Here is a 7,762-nt window from a genome sequence, read left to right on the forward strand (position 1 = left end):
TGTGAGAATACACTGGGTTTGTTGTTGTTGCTTTTCTAAAGGTTTTTGGGGTGTGTGTGGGGAGAGGGAGGAGATCTATTTTCTTTATGTTTTTTCAAAAGGTTTTTTAGGGTGTGTGGGGGGAGGGGGAGGGGAGGGGAGGGGAGAGATTTGGGTTTTTAAGAGAAACTATCTTTTTGAAATCACCTTCAGGCATCAGGTAGTATCTCAAAATACTCTTCAACAACTCACAAAAGCTTCACAAATCTTTAAACAAGGTACAACAATTTAAACACTTATTTTTTAAACAAACTTATGTCCACATTAAATTTTTTGAAAAGAAACTCTAAGGGTGTGATCAGTATGGAAGAAAATATTTTTTAGGAAAACGAATTATTTTTTATTTATATTTTTGTGTTCAATACACAAGTAGGAAAAATTTTTCTAAAATCATTTATATATTTAACACAAAATAATGAGAATGAATAGAATATAGTGGATGGGGTAAGAAAAATATTTTGAAATTCTTTTAAAAATTAAAAACAAATTGGGGGGGGGGGGGGGGGGGGGGGGGGGGGGAGAGGGGGTAGGGGGTGGGATAAGAAATTTTTTTTGAATTATTTAAAACAAAAAATTTTTTGGATGGTGGGAGGGGAGGCTGGTAGGGGTTGGGGGTTGGGGTAGAGGATGAACTAGGGTAAGAAAAAAATTGATTTTTTTTAAAAAAATTGATGGGGGACTGGCAGAGGGGTTGATATCATAATCCAAAAGTTGAGGTTATGATGACATTTTCCCCGATCCAATCTTAGTAGATAAGTCAATACCAACAAATAAAAGTACATCAATAATAATAATAATAATAATAATAATAATAATAATAATAATAATAATAATAATAAGATGAGACTTCTAGAACGAAGTCATGCCACACAAATGCAAAGTTTATCGAAAGCTTGAACAAAATACATAAAATTCCCAAAATTTGATGCCATAAGTGTAGAGCATCTAATAAATACATCCGAATATCAAAATACAAATGTCTGTCTTGGAAATAAATAAAGACATTCAAATAGATAAGAGGAGGTTTGGATTCAATTTTTAAAACCTAGAGCGGGCTAGTACATCGAAATCACCAACTCAACAAGACGAAATCAGAATCCACGTATCGTACTCATACTAGAATATAGACTAAAAGAACGTAGTAGAAGTGAGTACAATCCACTTGTACTCATTAGGTATCATAGACCGACTGAGCAAAGTGAAAAATAATGCAACTAAAAAAATACTGTGAGCACATCATCTGCAGACAGACTAGTTTTCAAACGCTAGCTCACACCGTGTCATGACCCAAATTACTGAATCATGAGGGCACCTACTCTAATCCACCTAGATAGGAGAACCCCTTACCTCCCTTTAAGAAGATATGTAGAAGTCATAAATAAATAACAAAATGCCAATTCTTATCACAACAAATTTAACAAATATTGAATGGGGAATGAAAACTACCCCAAAGACCTAATCTAAATAGGTATAAATGCTTCTATAGAAAAAGTAAAATCAGACCCATCTTTCACCATGAGTAAGAGGAGTGGGAGTTGCTGAAGCATCATCATCCACAATAATAATGAAATCAACGCTAATTTCTGCAAAGATTATACCCCAAAAACGGGTATAGCAAGAGTAGTATCAGTACAAATAACATGTACTGGTGTCGGATGACCAACACTAGATCACGTAAACACAATATAGAAATTATAAAAAGAAAACATGACAACTTATATAACAATTTAATTCACAACACTTTTCATCCACTTATATTGTCTGTATCCTTATTTTAACTAAGAGTATTTTTATTCCTATTTTCGTTGATCATTCACCACCTTCATATCAAGTGTCATCCATCCTAACTCCAACTTATTTGACTTCAATTGTTATTAAGTCAATCTATTTCACTTACGCCTTAGTTAAACTTTAATGCTAAATGAAAACTAATAATCATCACCTTTTAACAAATATAACTATAAACACATATTATGATAAACACGTCAAGTTTATGATATTTAACCTTTTTAAGTAACTCTACAACTTCAGTCAAGCATAAGTCAAGAAACAACAAGTCAAGTCAAACCATGACCAAGCCAACAACCCTAAATCTAACAATATTCAAGTCAACAAGCTATGGCTCTAACTATATCTAAGTTAACTAACCATGACTTTAACAATCAGTGTTTAAAATGATGACAAGTAATCAGACCACAACAACAACCACAATATAACTTAGCCCACTCATGAAATCAATAAAAACAACAATAATAAAAATACTAATATATCTGATCCATCTAAGTACACTCATGCATACCATGTACACACATGCTAAAGATCTTATGGTTGTCCATTAATTATGATCAATAGAGGATGATCTCTTATCCATGTACTATACCAGCGTGGTACCCAAATTAACAAATAAGTTCTATCCACTAATCCCGTATAGATGTTCAAATACCAGTACATCCCACAATAATAATCGATATCACAACAATTAGAACCACAATGAGAATAATCAATCATACTAGAATAATCAACAACCCTTTAATATAATCTCATTATACGTGATTAACACTTAAGATATATTTTAGAAATTACATTCCTTAAATATTTATTACAACAAACACCCAAATATATACTTGGTCAACTCAAGTTAAGCAATTCATGTAAACAACAATCATACTTTAATACACTAAATCACACGTAGAAATGAATAATTGATTTCATCAGTTATAGCATGTCCTAAGATCAATACCCTTTTATTCAAATAATAATTATCCAATCATATTTATTAAATTCAAGTAGTCCTTTTAGGAGCGCACATTCGACCAATGGAGTCAAAAATCTAGTAATTTATTCATTAATTCAATCTCCCGTTATTTATATCAAAACCAGGGATTCCACTATTATTTAACAACCCTTACACTCAAGTCATTTCAAGGTTTAAGATCTAATACATTAGCTAATCGTTAAATTCTATTCAACTTATAGTCTGGTTTTAGTCATACACCTTTACACCTTTTACTTCCTAACTCTTAGCCTAACTTCACTTTAGGCTCTTAAGGTATGTCACCGCCTCCTCATTCCATAATAAATTCTTATCATTAAATTTAAGCAAGACTATCCCATATTCCAACTCAAATAATATCAAGTCTACCATTTTTATGATATTTAGGCTGAAGCCTAAGATTATAAGCTTATACTATCCCCATATGCACATAATTTACTTTACAATCCATCATGGAGTCATACAAACACACAACCATCATCGATTCATACGCAACATAATAATGCACAATTAAGTCTTTATTACATTAATTTCATATTTTATATCTCCAAACTCCATGCCCGCAGGCCTAAGCATAATTTTTTCTGTCAAATCTACATTATGAATAGGAATGCTAGTCACAATATACTACTAATAATTCATAACCTACCTAGGTGACAAGCTGCTAGAATAAGTAGATATATCACGGATGGTCTTCCTTCTTCTTCATATTTCTGAAGGCTAAATCATCCAATAAATAATAATTATAAGAGTAATTAATAAACTACCCTTCAAACGAATACCTTAAGGATTTAAATCCACTAATTTTACTCTTATTTATGGTCTATGAGATTACCCAAGGGTTAATTAACCATTAAATTGTTCCTTCAAACTCAAGCCAACTCTATTAGTGGGGTTTTAAAGCTAACGATTTCACCTTTTTAAAATTCAAAGACCCCAACTATTAACTTTTAAGTTTTTGAACCTTAATTTCATTCTAGGAAGAAATAAATCACAATTTAAAATCAATTCTAGGTGAAAATACATATACCCATGGGTTTCCCCATAAAATCATAAACTTAGGGTTCTAAATCATAAGAATTTAATCATAAATTCTCCACTCTAACTATTCAAGAAGATGAACGGATTAAATATTCTTAAAAAGGAGTAAAAATCTAACTTAAGAAGGATAAAATCAAGAAAAAATTGCCCCTATAGGATTTAAGAATGAAATTTTAGAGTTTGGGGGATGAAACCTGTCAAAAATATTATAAGCTGTTGTTGTGTCGCTATAGCGACTTACCTGCTACACCGCCTTCAGCTTTTCAACACAGATATTTTTTAGTAAAATGGCCATAATTTTTTTTATTAAAAATGTAAATTGATGAATAGTTTATTGTATTGAAAATAAGACTTAGAGATTTTTAATTTGGCATGTACAAAGCCCCTTAACTCTTTTTATTCTAGGAGGAGTGCTCGTCTAAAGTTAACCCTAATTTAAACATACCTGAAACTAAATCAATAAGGATACTTTCAAATTAACTTTGTGCTATGTGTATTGCATGACCTTAGTACATATCAAATGCGCTTTCATACTAAAGAATTAATCTAAACACTTATGAAAAAAGAGACGAATATGCCTTTACCTTAGATATTTTCAGTGTAAGACCCCGCATTTTGGGGCTAGTCTTTGAGCCATCGTTCTTATGTGTATAGCTATAATCCAAATAATTCATATGTGAATATAAGTTTCATGATATTTATCCTCATGATTGATGTGATTTTGAGTTTAAAAATATTCATAAGAATCACTTAGAACAAAGTTGAGCTAAGAGCTTTTGATTCGTCCAAAATTTGGTATTTGATTCTACAAGGTTCGACTTTGAACATATATAAATTTTCATACACATAGAATTTTGCATCTAAAGACCCACCAAAATTGTATATAATTGAGTTGGGTTTTTAATGATACTAATTTCACCTTAATCCAATACACTAGTGAAAAGTTATGACATTTTTCGTGAGATGCAGTAAGGTAACACGATTGGGGCATGGAGTGCCAATTTCTCAACGCGATAGTGATGCGACACATTTCTCTCCCAATGTGATATCTAATGCGATGCAGAGCGAATTCCCCCTCTTTCAGAACCTTAAAGGTTAAGGGGTGTTTTAGTCCTTTCTCCTTAACCCCAAACGTCCAAAGAAAGATTTATAGCATGTAAAAGGGAATTATTTGCCCATTTTGTTTAAATCAATTCTCACAACCCCCCTTTCCCCATGAACAAGGTTCAAGCTTTTCCTCTCAAGAACAAAAGGATTAAACCTTCAAATTCTTGATTTCTTCAATAATTCATCAAATTAAGTATGTGGGAGTTCATTCATGGGTCCCCTTTCACTCATGGAGCCAAAAAACCTATTTTGAAGTTCAAAGTTATGATCTTTACATATTAATATGAATTATATCCACGAAATTTCATGAATTTTGATTATGTATCATGTTTGCAAATGGTTTTCATTAAAATTGCGTAGATATGTTCGAATGGTGATTTTTACATATTAATTCATTAAACCGTGTTTCTAATATTAAAATTTATGAGGTTTTCATGGTTTAACTACTCTCATGATTTAACTCATGATCTTCATGTTTTTGATTTCAAGTTAAAAGTATATCTGTTTTCAAGTGGAATAACACAATACATATTTTGAATATTATGATCTTTATATCAAATTCCTAAGTTGTGAATTGATTCGTGTATCCATGCTATTTTTTCATGCTTGCTCATTCCCATGGACAAGTTTATGGTCCCCATGTGTTTGATAAAATGCCTAAGTATTAAATGTTGAACAATTATTCTCTTCTACACTTTCAAAGTTTTCATGTGGTCTTATTGTTATTGCTATCGAGTCCTGGGGGTTATGAATACCCAAAAATTAGCTATTTACTTAGTCTTAGTATTTTCAGAATGATTTCAGATATGTATGAGCATTATCAGTTCAGTCACTTATCATATCAACCAAACTTAGATCAGTTTAGTAATCCGTGTTAGTTTAGTTGGGAGTAGGATTTAGCATTGAGAAAACCTAAGATGGGGGATCACCTACCAGTTAAGGGTGTGACTCTTAGTAGCAATCCTTTTTTTTCAGAAATACGTAGCCAGCATAGGTTTGAGATATTAACCTGCCAGTTAAAGGTTGACACATATCTCACCAGGGTACCTTCCAGTAGAGGGTGACTCTTTAGTCCTTCAGGACTTCATTTTAGTGGATATATATAGCCATTGTTAGTACCCGTGGCACGGTATTGACCCCCTTGCAACTGGGGTTACAAGTTGGACTCCAATTAGCTCGGATTGGGGCATGCGAGTGAGATAATACCTTCCACAGTCTCAATACAGTATTTAGTGTCTCTTCAGGTTTGGTTTGCTTGAATAAGTGTACAGAATTTTAGACGCTTAGTTTTACATCTTTCAGTCTTTTAGATTATAGATTGTCTTAGTACCATAACAGATATACACTTAGTCTTGTATTCTCAGATACTACAGTTTTTATGTTGTAACACCTCGAGTCTGTACCCCGTATGTCACACAATTATTATGATCCTGAAGAACCGTAAGCTAACCCATGACTGGTACCTGCATTGATCACTGAATAGTAATACTGTAATAAGGCAGAAGTATAATTGAAATTCCATAAGGTTCACAATATAGAAAACCAATACTAAAATACTGTTGTAATACTAAAAATAAAAATGAAAGAACTATCTAAAATAATTTAGTCTGAAAGCCTCTAATTGTCTGAATGGGGAGTTAATGGGATAAGTCCCCAACTAACTCCAACAACTGAATAAAATGAGTTTACTGAAATACTGAAAAGAATAAATTAGTCCTCAAAATATGAAGAATCACCACTGTAGTCATTGCTTATAATCTGAACTGCTAAGTACAATATGGAGCTCGTGCATCTGAACTTATGATATAAGACATCATAGCGCAAAAAAAAATTATGTGTCAGTACTTTGAATGTACTGGTATGCTAAGTAAGGTAGGCTGATATGCATGGGTTCATATGCATGAACAATAACTAACTGAGTAACATTGACATAACTGAATGAGAGTACATGCATAAATACATAAACTGTAACTGAGATCCTGTTAACACTGGATGCTGAATTGTTAATACTGATTAACTAATATTTGAGTGACTGTTTCTAACAGTCCTAATTCTATAGAATGGAACTGAGTTCTATACTGATCTGGGTGACTGTGTATGACAGTCCTAAATCTATAGAACTAAACTGAGTCTACATTGAAACTGAGGTCTAACCTGTAACCCCAGTTGGAAGGGTGTCAATACCATGCCACGAGTAAAGACAAGCTGTGAGTTAATTCTCTCTGACATAAAGAATTTTGGTCAGCCCTTGCTGGCAGAAAAACTCATATAAGATGTATCAACCCTAATCTGGCATGAAGATATCTGAACCTACGCTGGCTACGTAGTTCTGTAAGCAAGGATTGCTACTAAGGGTCAAACCCTATGCTGGAAAGAATGCCTCCATCCCTAGTTTCACTCGGTGTTGAATTCTACTCCCAACTGAAAGAATACTTAATTGATCACTAGACTGTACTAGGTTTGACTAAGCTGTTGCTAAACGTAGTGACTGGCTGAACTGGACTGAGTTGACTGAGTTCTATAACTTACTAAATCCTACTATTCATGACATTACTGATACTATCTTGTAGCTACTGTAATTCTAGGTAAATATCTAGATTATCTAGTATTGAATACCCCCATGACTCGATAGTATCTATACTAATATAACATGGTAACACTTGAAATATGAAAATAGTCAACTGTTCATAATGGAATCATTGAGACATTTCATCAAGCACTTGGAAGTCATGAACTTGTACATAAATAGGAATACATGCTAACATGTCATAAGTACACTATTCAATTCACATAGTGTAATAC

This window comes from Capsicum annuum, chromosome 11 (genome assembly GCF_002878395.1).
Source record: "Capsicum annuum cultivar UCD-10X-F1 chromosome 11, UCD10Xv1.1, whole genome shotgun sequence".
Lineage (NCBI taxonomy): Eukaryota > Viridiplantae > Streptophyta > Magnoliopsida > Solanales > Solanaceae > Capsicum > Capsicum annuum.